We start from the raw sequence: 13,681 nt of genomic DNA on the forward strand, positions 1-13,681 counted from the left end.
CTCTTCTTCCATTTCTAGTGTGTTTAATGCCTCTGCAATGATGTTATATGAATGATATTGCTTTTTAAACTTCCATACTGTTGCTGAGTGTCACTAATACTCATGACAGGGTTTGAGCTTTTTATTGCTTTTAGTTATTATTATGTATTTAATTCTAAATGCAGTACTACATATTTTATTTTACAAATGAGAAGTACCTATCAAACATCACTGTTTATACTGGCAAGCTTATGAAATATACTATTCAAGCAAGATACAATGTTTTTTAAAATTTGAGGTCTCACAGGAGTGCGCATGCTAATGTGGGCATATAATGCAACTGCATATATCTCCAAATATTTGCATTTTCATCAAGTCACCCTAAGCTACATGAGGAAATGGGCTGTTAGCCAGCGTAACAGACAGACCACAAATATGAAGCATCTGGAGACCCAAGCAAGGCAGCACAGCTACATTATGCCATCAGAGGTCATGACACTTGTACAGAAATAGAAGAGCTGGTGGCTTGGAAGCAAGAGGCAGAAGGTTTGAGCTGATTAGGGATGCCCTGACCATGCCAGTTCTTCTTCTTGCCTTCAGACAGGCATTATGGCAAAGCAGGCACAATCCTGCTTATCCTATGAAGAAAAACAGGATATTTCTTAGTACAAGGCATGGAGAGAAGTGGAAAAATGTTGAGGTACACTGCATAAGTCACTGACTCAAAGGAGAGGAGAAGGTAATTTTTTCAGTCTCTCAAATCAAAGACTGAACTCTGGGGAAGTCTCTAAAATGCTCTGAATGCCTATATTGGGGCAACAAGCAAACCCTCTCCATCAGCTTTAGAGAGTGCACCCTCACCCCTGGTGTCCAGTCCAGCAGTCTCCAGCTCACATTGCAAGGATCTACAAGTTCAGTTGTTTACTCTCCTGACCCAAGCCCATAAATGCACAGAAATATTTTTCATATCTTGTTTACTTTATTCCAAACTCTAGCTAGTGCAAAACTCTAGACACAGTTTTGTGGATAACCAATGAGATGCTTTATTATGATGCAGTTTCAGAGTCAATAATCAAGGGATTTTTGGTATAACCCTGCCTAGAAAAAGTTGTAATACAACTGGGAAATGTTGATGTTTTGTAAACAGGAATTACAGAAACCAGAACCACTACGTTAAGTTTGAGGCCATTCTGAATGGATGGATCTAGATATCTGGCATTTTAAGTAGTAAGCAAACACAAACTTGGTTTTAGTTGTTCAGGTTCCTTTTTCTTTTTTTAAATCTTTGTAATTCTTAGAAAACAGAATGCCGCCAGGAAAAGGATGGCAGGGAAGTAGTGGTTCATTTGGTCAGTGCTACACTGAAATGTTTTTTCTGTCTTTTCTAGTGAAGAAAAGGCTTTTCCAGAACTTTTTTCCCCCACCCCAGTAGTAATGTTTCAATTGAATTACCATATATGTTAATTTTCAGCAGTCTTCTGGCCCACCCAGGAATGTGAGTCGTGCATTTTCTCACTGCTAAAATCTTAGAACTAAAACTCTTCCATGTTTCAGCTACACTATCAAAGTATATTTGTAGTTTGTCAAAATGCAGATCTATCAAAGTGTCAGCCATTTAATTATGATTAGTTCTTATTTTTTAATTGTTACTGTAAATGTTTTATCTTCCATTAACTTTCCTCTGCCCTGAAGACAATGGGCCCCAGATTGCAAGGTGTTGGCTGTGTGACATTATGTACGGTCTGTTCAGGTGTCTCTTTTTCCCTGATAAAAAGAGTCTTTGTGCTGCTTTAGCCCTTGGATGTTCTCTGCTGGTGACTGGGACAGTTTTGAACACACCAGGAAGTCAGTGGCCAGAACGATGATTTTGCTTTAATGTTGTGTTTCTCAAAAGCCATCCAAATGCCATAGTGATGGACAGCTTTGAAATACATATTTAGCTTATAAACTTTAAATTAAGAGCCTGTCTGTTGTGCCAGAGCAAGAAAAAAGCTTTAGAAATCAATTGTAGCAAAGCAAAAGGTTTGATTTCTTGGTCTTTCCCACTTCTGTCTCTCATATGTTGTTCCTAGTGACCACACTGTAACAGAACATAACATTCTTTTTTTATTATTATTTTGTTTTATCTTGAGCTATAATGTTCTTTATAGAACTCTGACTGTATCCTTTTCCTAACCTTTTTCACTAGTGTGATTTTTCTTTGCATAGTGTTTAATTTTACTATAAAATTATTTGCATCAGAAGTGCAACTCTTGTGTTAGTTACTGATGCAGGCCACAGCACTGCTTCTTATTTCCATCTCACAACCAATTAAACAGAAATGAAAGGAGAATAGGCAGGACACAGACTAACCAAAATTTCTTAGGTTTCTATTCAAAGTCGTATTTGGAATCCTTATTGTGACAAGCACTGCTGAAATTACGTGGGTTTACTGTGGTGATGGGGAACTGGCATCATTCTGTTGCACTTGGTTGCCATAAACTGTAGCTTTTTATAACACAACACCTTTGCAAATTGTACTGGTAATGCTGCTGGGCTGTCAGGGACACTTTGCAAAGAGCATCTGCTGGAGTCTCAACAGGATGTAACACATGTGGCCTTGTGATCAGTATCTAGCAGTTTTTAGCAACCCACCTGACTACATTTTGCTCTGTAGGAATGCATGTTTAAATAGACATATTTTAAAATTAATAATAATATTCATAGTTTGGGAAATACATTTTTTCTTTACTAGGAGGTGCTGTTTTTCACATTGATGAGACAGCGCAATAATTCTAAGAAGTGACATTGTCCTCCAGATCCTCAGAATCAAGTTGTGATGTGGTTATTGTCTGATTAGAGGCTTGCTGCTTGTAGAAGCAGCTCTACTTCCATTTCATACAGGAAGGCAAGCATCAGACAGCAAGTAAGTGTGTGTGGCACTTGCACATGAGAGATGTGCCTTTACATAGATGTCAGATTAAAGTAGATGGATAGGATCAGTAAAGATAACTAAGAAAAAACAACTAGCAGTGAAACAGAGCTGCAGTTTGTTGTTTTTCTTCATTATTTTGTTGCTTTCCAGTTGCTAAAGATTTCTTATTGTGTGAGGTGTTAGTCCTGGCAAAAAAGAATAGAGTTGATATAGCTCTTTAGTTGTTAGGTGCTGTTATAGTACCGATGCACCTTATGAGCTGTAGAATACAATGTTTTAATTCTGGTTGTAAGAAAAATTCAGAGTTCTGTTTGTCAGCTCTGATTTTATATATTGTCTGGTAATGGACCATTGTGTTTTTCAGCCACTCAGCAGTGCAATGCTAATTCTGGATGACTGATGAGCAATACTAGCTCATCTAGCTAAGTTTACAATGACTTTATGCTGAGCTGGGGCTTTCTAGGCACCAGCAGAACTCTTTTTTGTTGCTGCCTTGTGTACATGCTGCTAGGCAGCAGCTGCACCGAATTTCAGGTCTAAAGCTCTTCTGACTGAAACACAAGTGAGGAGTGGAAGTCTGAAAGAAGGAATGTTTCAGCTTTTGAGAAAATTTACTGCCTCCTTTAATGACCAATTAGATAAATTTGTTTTTCTATTGGTTCTGAAAATTGCTGCAATGCTTCTGTTATGTGGATCTATCCTGTTGGTAAGGCACAAGCTTGTAAGGAAGTGACTAAGCCATACGGTGACTGGGTGATTGCTGTGGTTAGAGATGGTGCTGGTGTATGGGAATTTACGGAAGTGCAGCACACAGCTGAGCCCCTTGTGGCTGGGGTTTAAAGTCAAGGGTAATATGTGTCAATCTGCTGAAGGAAGTGCAATGAAGGCATGTTCATGAGATATACTGTGTTTCTAAAAAGGAATCATAATTGACATTTTATTTGTGTAGTCTTGCCTTCACTTGCCTTCATTTTGAAATCTTTCTGTCACAATGAATGGAGGCTCCCAGTAAAATCTACTCCCTAACTGTTGACTCATGTAGATTTATTTTAGATGTTCTGACTCTTTGCTTATGCTGCCTTAAGCCTGAATCCAGAAGCAATAGCTACACTGTGGCGGTAGAGGACAGAAAATGAATGTACTTCAATAGAAAAGAATACTGGCCCTATAAGAATTATCTTATTTAAGGTTTGAGTCACACCACATTGACAAATTACTTGCTCCTCTCAGTGGTTCAGCTGCTATTATGTCTGACTTTGAGTGTGCATGTGTTGCAATGTCTAATTTAGGCAGGGAAAAAAGCATTACTTTCACTTATGTGTAGAAAATTGTTTATGAGGTAATGATACTATGGAGCCTGATTTGAGCTTTCAGGAACACTGACTTTAAGGACTACAAACATTTGTAAATGTAGTTAATAAAAATTATATGGAAATGTAGATGGTGATGAGACAAAGAAGCAGTATAAAATTTACTTCAAATCGAGATTCTACCTCTGAATTTGCTAAGACTCTCCTTAAATCTATGTCCATGAAATTGATGTTGCCTCTCTCCTAGGGATCTTCAGCAATCCCAAGGGATTACTTCAGGGTGAGCTAAAAAATGTTCTTGCATTATTTACCAATGACTCATTTGTAGCCATCTGCCACTCCTCTTCCTTGAGTAAATATTGGCAAATGTTATTGCTGCAAAAACAACAGTCAGCTTTACATCGCAGCTTTCTCAGATACTGGTACAATGGCTGTGCCAGGATAAGGCAAAGTGCTTTTCTGAAAGCTGTAAAGACCATCTGGGGCTTTCTCCCATAATGCCAGTCAGAGTAACCCTAAAACTGTGCCGTCTGATGAGGGGAAAATCATGACTGAGGTCAGGAAATCACAAAGAATCTATTCCTCACTTGTTGCAGTTGTGCCAGAGGACTTGATCTGTTTTACCTTGGCAAGGAACAGTTTTGTGGCTGGAAGAATAGAGCACAGACAGATTATTGTTCTGTGGAATCCATTTGAGTTCTCATCTCTCAGAGAATGAGGAGGTTTTTAGAGGCTGATGATGCTGAGTGTTCTTGCTTTCTTCTGCAGGGCCATGAAAGCGGAAAGACCCCTCATGTACATTACTTTCATGCTGTGAGATGCAGTTTTATTTAGTTTCTATGTTTTCAGCTTCTACTTCATCTTCATTGTAGAATTGTGAAATTCTCTGTCATCTGATGCTGTAAATAAATTACTCAAAAAGTGGCATTTTGGTGTGAAGCAGCAGACAGTACTTTTTTTCCAGTTCTAAGAATTGGCCTGTTTTTTTTCAAAAATTACTAGAATATTTTTGCTGTATTCTTACTCAGTGATCTAAAATTATATCTTCATTGATTTGGCACGTACCAGCTTTCCCAAATAAGACATTACAAGATCCTTAATGGATGTACTTTTGTGGCTTAGTAGCGGACTGGCTGCTGCTGTTTGCTTTCAAGGTAACCTTTCATGTTTGTTACATTTTTAGAATACTTTGACTGTGTGCCCAAAACCACCAAAGACATTCATCCTGCCCCATCTAACTGAAAAGGCTATTTCAGCTGCTCTCATGAGCAAGTGAGGTTGTTGTGAGAGGAAGATTTGTCTAAGTGGTTTTTTTCTCTCTGAACTGGTACTTACTCAATGTACACCAAATCCTGTGCCTTGCTGCATGAAGGTGCCCTGCTAAACCTGGGCAATTTAGCTTGGCTGCTGGAAACAGTGCAGTTATATGAGTGTGTGTGTCTTCACCCTGGCTAAAATTCTCAACTTTCTGTTCAGCCTGCTCATTCTGAATACAGTGTCAGTCAAGTGAAATGCTGCCTAGCCAAAAAGAGGAAAGAAAATACATTAATCTTTCATACTATCATGTGTTATCCTGGTAGATTCTGGTGATTAGGTATTGGGTCTTTCCAAGCTGGCTTTTCAATAAAGTAGAAATCACTGCTGTGGAAGTCTACTGCATCCTCCTTGCTACATGCAAGCATAGAAAATAAGCTTTTCTTCTAGGACTTAAAGCTTGCTCCCACATGAAGAAAAAAGATTCTTAAAAGACAGTGGTAATATTGCTTGGTAATATGTAGACCTAGTTTGTGGAAATTAGTTCTTCAGTACAATTACTGGTTAATGTGAAAATTCTTAGAAATAGGCAGGAGATATTTAAAGACTGAATTACAGCCTGCTGTTGGCTACAGCTTGAAAAGTAGGGCTACAGACATGGTGTGTGAAAAAGCCCATTTAAAACCATGCTCTACCGTATTTAGAATTGTGTAGGATGAAAATTCACAGTAAATATTCATAATCTATATTCAAATATTAGAGCAGGAATTTAGATTGTCCTGAACCCTTGTGTTGTTGCAAAAATATGGAAATTATTTTCCTGCTTCCATTGCTGAGGGAAAATAACACTAATATTGGGAGCTTGAAAGATTCTGCAAGGCAGAATTAAATATGCTGGTCTAGTTCTGTGGTTTTTTCATTTTGGTCAGCATGTGAAAGTGAAATGCAAATGTTAGCAATCTTAGAGCCACTCAGATTTGTCTTCTGCTTGCTTAGGCTTCCCTGTGACTGATCTTTAAAATACATTGCATCACAAATACAGTTTTACAGGATTCAAGTATGGTAATATTGTGTGCAAATCCCTCCTCTCCCCTTCCCCACCATCCTGTAAAATCATGGGCTTCTTTTATGTGATCCATGGGTCTTTTTCACTTATTTCTTTGTGTTGTTTAAGGAAACACCTGAGTCATGATTTTACTTTTTCTCTCCAGCCATGAGGAATGCAAATTTTCTTGTGAGTGAAACCTTAAATCCTTTGACTCTGAGCTAAACAACAATTTTAATTACAAGTTCTTATAGCTTTTCTTATTCCACTTTGGATGAGTGGTATTATTTCTAATTAAAGACACTGTTAAATACCAGTGGAAATTCACAGGAAGTCTATTTAGCTTGTTCTGCAGTACAGGATTCTTGTTGACTAGGCTGCTTGTTTTAAGTCAAGTCTTATCTCTGGCCATGAGAGATACTGAGTTGAAGGAGGACAGAACATTGCAGGTTCAAAATGGGGACCTAATTTTATGTTCTATACTTGACACGCAAGAACCAGGTGACAAACACAATTCAGTTTATTTAATTGCTGTGCCATGATCTTTCCCAGTATGATAATAAGCATTTAGCAGCTTGGTGACACCCTCACAAAGTTATGTTAGGAAGGACTCTAATCTTTCCTTTGTCAGGGATGCAGAAGCACCCTTTCACTTCTTCGTATACAGGGAAGAGAAAAAAAACACGTCTGGTGCACATCATCTTCTGGCATCACCAGATGTCATCATGTAGGTTTGCATCATAATTGTTTCCCAAAGCTGTCATTATCCTAAGTCCACTGAGATCAATGTCTGCTAAAAGAAAGTGAAGATAGCTTTCACACTCAGAGCTTGCTTTGATAGTTGGTATAAAGTCTTGTAGTCTCTACCACTCATGAAATCTAAATATCACCTTCCTTTTGGTTTATATATGTTTTAGCTGTTCTTTTAATTTAAAAAAATGTTACTTATTAAAAAAATGTTACTTATGGCTAACCGTGAGTGTCAGAACATCTTTATATTAATATCTATCTTCACAACCAATAGGCCATTTTTAATGCTTTAACTGCCATTACAGATTTCAAATGAAGACTCATCTCCTGCACATTTTCTTATTGTTGGAATTACCTGTTTTAGTGAGTTTTCTGTCTTCATACATCACTAAACTTTGTTTCCTTCTGAACATACAAGCAACCAGCCAGGTACAGAATAGATGACATTTTAATATTGTTCACTTTGATTAGTAGTGCAGCTTTTGCAGAAAATTCAATCAAGGCATCAATTTTAGACTGTGATTATGATAATAAATTCCCTATTTAACAGAATTTATGCTTTCATGCTTTTTGACAAGACATTTTAATTAATCAGTATAAGTGCTAATGAAATAATGAAGTGGTTTGGACCATAGAAAATAATTGTCATCTGCTAAGTACCATGTGAGAAACAATAGCAGGACTTACCAGATGGATGCATAAATTAATGTGGCTTCCCTGAGTTTATGGTTTTCAGCTTTTTCTATTTTGTATTTCCATTTGTGCTAGGAATGTGTCTCAAAATGAAGTAATGTACAACATGAAAGTCCAGTGCAGAAAGTTAATGCTTAAGTTGTATAATTACAGTCAGTAAATGATGTGTTTATAAGTATAATTAGTTCTTACTGAATGCCTTCCTCTATGCCTTGAAATGGGAGTCTAGTTCAAATGGGAATACATGATTTTGATTCAGTCATGGCTTTGAGAAACAGAGGAGATGAGTTATCTTCCTTTTCATGATGTACAGGGCTTCCAATCTCAGTCAGTCTCAGAACAAAGCTGAAGCCACAGACATTCCTCCTTCAGTGTTTGAGCTCCATTTGTTGCTTGGAGCAGAGGAAAGTTGCAGTCAAGCTGGTGACTTGTTAGCAGTCCCCATGAATCTGGCAATGTTGGCTGTTTGCTTCTGGTAGATTCCACTTCAGTGCAAGCACTGTCTAATTAGACATGAAGAGATTTGTTGAATGATATTCCCTTTGCTCGCTCGGTCGATGCTCCGAGCAGGAATCTCTCAGCAGATATTGACGCTGACTCATGGGACTCCAGCTGATGAGGGATTGTGAGGGTTGTGCATCTGGTGTGCTCAAGGTCGTGTCATGGGTTCATGTGTTTTGTGGGAAAGCACAGAGCTGCAGGCAGCTGCCTGGAAAATGTGCACTGCTGCCACGTCTGCTCCTTCTGAAACACCACGGACAAGGCACAGCAAAGATCCAGAGGAGAATCCCATCCCTGCAAATGCACGGAATGCACACTGAGGCAGAAGTGTGAAAGTGCATAAGCTGAGGTCTGATTGAGCGAGTCATCACTCACAGCAATGAGACTTGTCAGGTCTCAGCGAGGAAAGGCCTGGAGGGGCTCTTCAGAGAAAGAGCACTACTGCTACCACAGTTCAGTTCCTTGTCAGCCTCTTGCTAGAACTGCAGCCTAGCCTTGAAACCATGACTTGCAAATGTTTGCAAAAATGAACTGCATAAGGAATTCATACTTGGGCATTTTGTAGTTCTGAATCTCTTGTCTTTGCAGGAGTTTGATTTTCCTGCAGTATATTTCTGTTTCACAGCAAACTGGACATTAGGTTAAAAGCAAGTTACCAGATTCTGCCTCTGGAATGAGTTGATGTTGTCTGTCAGATTCTGTGGGAACTGCTGGCATTGAGGTGAGGGCTGAATATTTGGGATTGACCCTGAAGAACAATTTCAAGTCCTGCTGTTTTATTAATTGGGACACAATCTAGACAAACATGATTTGCAGAGGATTTTATTTTTTATTTCATGAGATTCTTTAGGATGTATTTTATATTTGGTAAAATAGTTGTTTGAAAAATGATGTACAACATAAATACCATTTCTTAATTTGACTCCATCTGAAGAAGACACATGCAGAGGAGATGGAAAAAAAAAAAAGCATAATGGGAAATCTGATCTTAACCTACTCCTTTGCTGGGTTCATGCTTTTTAACTCAAGAGATACCCGTAAGTAATAGAATTTTTAAAACTCACATTTTTAAAAGCAGTTAACTTAAATCAGCAATGCATTTGAATAAACATGTTTAGCCATTTCTTTGCAATTTACAGCTGCCGTGGTGTTTGTTTCCCCAACATTGCTGTTAAAGCAATGGCAGGCTAATTTATTCCACACCTACCTGCGTCTTGTCAGTTCTGAGAAGTCAAGCAAGTCGACAGCTTAGTTTTTATTCCTTTCCTGTCACAGAGGCAGAGAAATAGCCCTGCTGCTGGGCTTGTTCAAAGATGAAATTGCTCTGGAGTCTCATTAATATAGTGAATCAATATGTTCTCCTGAACTGGCATGTGTTATGTACTTAGTCTCTCCTCCCTAGGAAGACACTATTCTTTAGGAATCAACTCTATCCAGCAAACTAAAATTAAGCAATTTTCCCCTTCTCTTTATATATTTTTCCAGCTAAAAAGTATTCCAAGCAGCATTCTAAATTATTCAAAACTCTCTAGTCTGTGGAATTTTCAATCTAATGAAAACAGCTAAAAAATAAAAACCACATGCTCCACTGGCTCTGCATACAAGAGTCTGCATTTTAATCCAGAGCTGCTGCATATGCTGTAGTATGTGCCTCTATCATTTGGTGTTGACATCTGCATTATGATGAGAGGAATTATTCAAAGCTAAATTACTATTCAGGGTGGTAGTGTGAAACAATGAAAATGAGATTGCTAGAGGGGAAAATATATGCAACAGTTTGTATAGTTAGGGAAGAAAATTGGATTCATTTGCTGAAGTGCTGCTTTCCTCTTTAGCAGACTTTAACCCCTTTACAACAGCTAAAATAAAGCTGTGACATGTTTCATGACAAAATTCAAATACTTTTTCAACTGATATAGTTGTAATATTTATGGACTAAATCAGAAAATGTCCATAAGTAGAAAATGCTTTGTTTATACGCACATCAACACTTTGTTGGAACAGTGGGAATAATTTGCATCAAAAAGTAAAATACAACCAAAGAATTACCACCTTTCCTTTTATTAAGCTGTGAATGCACTGATTTTCCTTTTTTGTTGTAAAAGGAAAAGCTTTTCCTTCAGTGTGGATCTTTAGTGAACTGGACCCATGCATTGTGAATATTCTGCCATGTCCTGTATTGGTGAGCTTTGTGGCACAAGCTCAGGATATTAATTTCTGTCCCTAAAATAATTTTCTTCCTTAGCTAACCCAGACAGTCTGATTAATCAATACTGAAATACAGTATAGAAGTAGTGGTTGGTTTCTACAAGTTTGTGCTGCTCTATACCTCTTTTAGAAATAGAGTCCCAACATTCTTCAGCTATTTAGAAGTCCTAATGAAAAGTTTGGAAAGTCATCCTTGCCTGCCTGTACTCTCTGCAGAGAGGTTATGGATTCCTTCCTATACTTAAAAATTGTCTACAACAGCCATAAATTAAAGAGTTTCTCTGTAAATTTTGGTCAGAATTCCAGGTTTGCCCATCACATCTCACAAAATAAGATGTTTAGAGCTTACCATTGTTTTATAACTCCTTGGCAAAGAGCAAAATTTCCACTCATTCATGCAAGGTTTATGGCAAAGTGTAGCTCTATCCTAATTGCTGCCTCTGAATCCCCCTCCTTTTTCTTACATTGTCTGTCCAGTTATTTTACAAGGGACATCTGTATGTCAGGTCTGGGAGGTGACTGTGTTCCTATTTAATTTCTTTACTTCTTGGACTGTGTGCCAGACCAAACACTGGCGTATGGACACATTTGAACTGGTTGCTAAATAAGCAATAGACACTTGTCTAACTCCTTGAGGGCTGTTTGCTTACCTGCAGTTTAACTTCACTTATGTGTCCTCTAACTGGTTGCAGTAACATCCTTTACGTGTGATTACAAGAGCTCACAAAATTCCTTATTGACCACAGAGATAATTTTAAAGAGACAATAAAGAACTGAAAATTCAGATTTAAGACCTGGGACCAAGTGAACAATGGTTTTAAGGCTGGCTTTACTTTTATTAATATTAGATTTGTTAATGTTTTCAGTCTTCATTTATACAAACAAAACCCCCTGAATTGAGTTGTTTCTTTTCCAGCAAGAATGATTGGTTTTATCAATGTACATTTTCAACAGAAGAAATAAAGGAATTGTTACAATTTTTTGACTACTTGAGAAAGAATTATAATAATCTATCAAGGCGGTGGGGGGAGAGGAGGGCTGGGTTGGGCTGTGATAAAAAGAAAAGAGAGTAAATAACCAGATTTTTTTAAGATCTTCTATTCATGCTGTGTAGCACCTTTTCTTCTAGTGGAATTCTGCACTTCTTTGGAATTTTGTAGCTTTCTTGCAAGGGGAAGCAGAAGGACAGGTGCTGATCTCTTCTCTCTGGCTGCCAGTGATGAGACCCAAGGCAGTGGCATGAAATTGTGTCAGGGGAGATTTGGGTTGGGCATTAGGGAAAGGTTCTTCACCCAGAGGGTAGTTGGGCACTGGAAGAACTCTCCAGGGCAGTGGTCAGAGCACCAAAACTGCCAGAGTTCACGAAGTGCTTAGACAACACTCAGGCCCATGGTGTGATTGTTGGTGCTGTCCTGTGCAGGGCCAGGAGTTCGACTTTGATGATCCTTGTAGGTCCCTTCCAACTCAAGATATTCTATGATTCTATGACTATAGTAAGAAAACCTGCTCCGATATGCCTCCTTATGTGAGGTGGACATACCCAATGAATAGAGAAATGTTGCAACTGTTAAAACCTATTTTTAAAGCACAGAAGCAGAAAGGGAACACACAAGTTAGAGTAGGCTTTGTAGTGAAAAGACTAGGAGTACACTCCAAAGAGTACAGGAAATGCACCCCAGGCTCTTGAAGTGTCTGTAACTACTCTTAGACTGAACATCTGATGTTGAGGTTTGAGAACTGAATGTTTGATAGCTGAAGAGTGATGTTTCTGCACCATGTTCCAAAAGATCTGAAGAAGTTACCAGCTAGGTTCATGCTTTGAAAGGCCCAATAAGCTTTGGTGTCAGAGATTTAAAATATCAGGAGCTATCAGTGATGAAAGACACTGGTAGAAGAATTAACTTATGCAAGGCAATAAGGGTGTTTGCACTAAGGTGCACAATTGTTTTCATACATAGGCTAGAAGAGATCAGTTCTCAGGACCGTGTTCATCCCAGCGAGTGTCTGCCATTGCTGTGGCTTTAATCCCCTTCCTGCAGATGCGGGGAGGCTGCCACACAGACTGCAGCCCGGGCAGTAACAGTAGGAGCTGCTTCATTAGACTCCCTTCTCCAGCAGGGCCTGGGAATGGTGGCTACTTATTTCCTGTCTTTTGCATGAGAGAGATCTTTCCTGTGTAATGCAATCTTGAATTTATGTAGCATATGTTAATATGTCACATGAATCTTGTTGACGAAATTTATGACTTGATGGATAGCATTCATTTAATTCATAGCTGAATGCTCTAGAAAGACTTCTATGCTGAATTATCTTCACATTCTCAGGTAGAATTTATCTTAAAAAAAAAAAAAAGCCACTAATCCTTGGCATTTAAATCACCAATTTTTGCAAAAGATATCAATTCTAGAAATATTTTTTAAAAAATCGCTGAAGATTATGACAGTTATTTGCCTCTTCCTTTAACTTCTGAATCAATACCGATTGCCACAGCTTGTTCTCATTTGCTGTCAAAATGCAGTACATCATATATCTGTAGCAGAAATAGCTCTAAAAGGAATGTAGCATTTGGCATCATTTTAGAACTTAAGTGATGCATAAAGAAGATCGATAGTAACCTAAAAACTGGGTAATTTTTATGTGCTGTGCTCTTGTAATAGTCTAACAGAGTAAGTAACAAACCTATTTAAATGTTACAAAACCTGTTTCTAATGCGGGTGAGTAATTTGTGAGAAATGCAGAATATCTCAGCATTCTGACTGATGTCATGTTTGTTTGCCATCTGCAGAATGAGATGAAGTAAGTGTTCGCTTTTGTTAATTTGCTTCTTTAAGCAATACTGAAGTTCATGTGTTGTTCATGTGTTGAAGTAATCTTTAATGGAATGATGAATTAAGATTCTTAATATTTGCCATATATCTTATATTTCTTAAAAATATGTTAATTTGATAATTCAGAGCCTGAAAAAGTTTCTTAATCTTAACATTTTCCAGTCATGAATGTTTTAACAGTTTCTTGTTTCCAAGGTTC

Source organism: Pyrgilauda ruficollis, unplaced genomic scaffold (assembly GCF_017590135.1).
Source record: "Pyrgilauda ruficollis isolate IOZ18807 unplaced genomic scaffold, ASM1759013v1 scaffold11, whole genome shotgun sequence".
In the NCBI taxonomy this organism is placed as follows: Eukaryota; Metazoa; Chordata; class Aves; order Passeriformes; family Passeridae; genus Pyrgilauda; species Pyrgilauda ruficollis.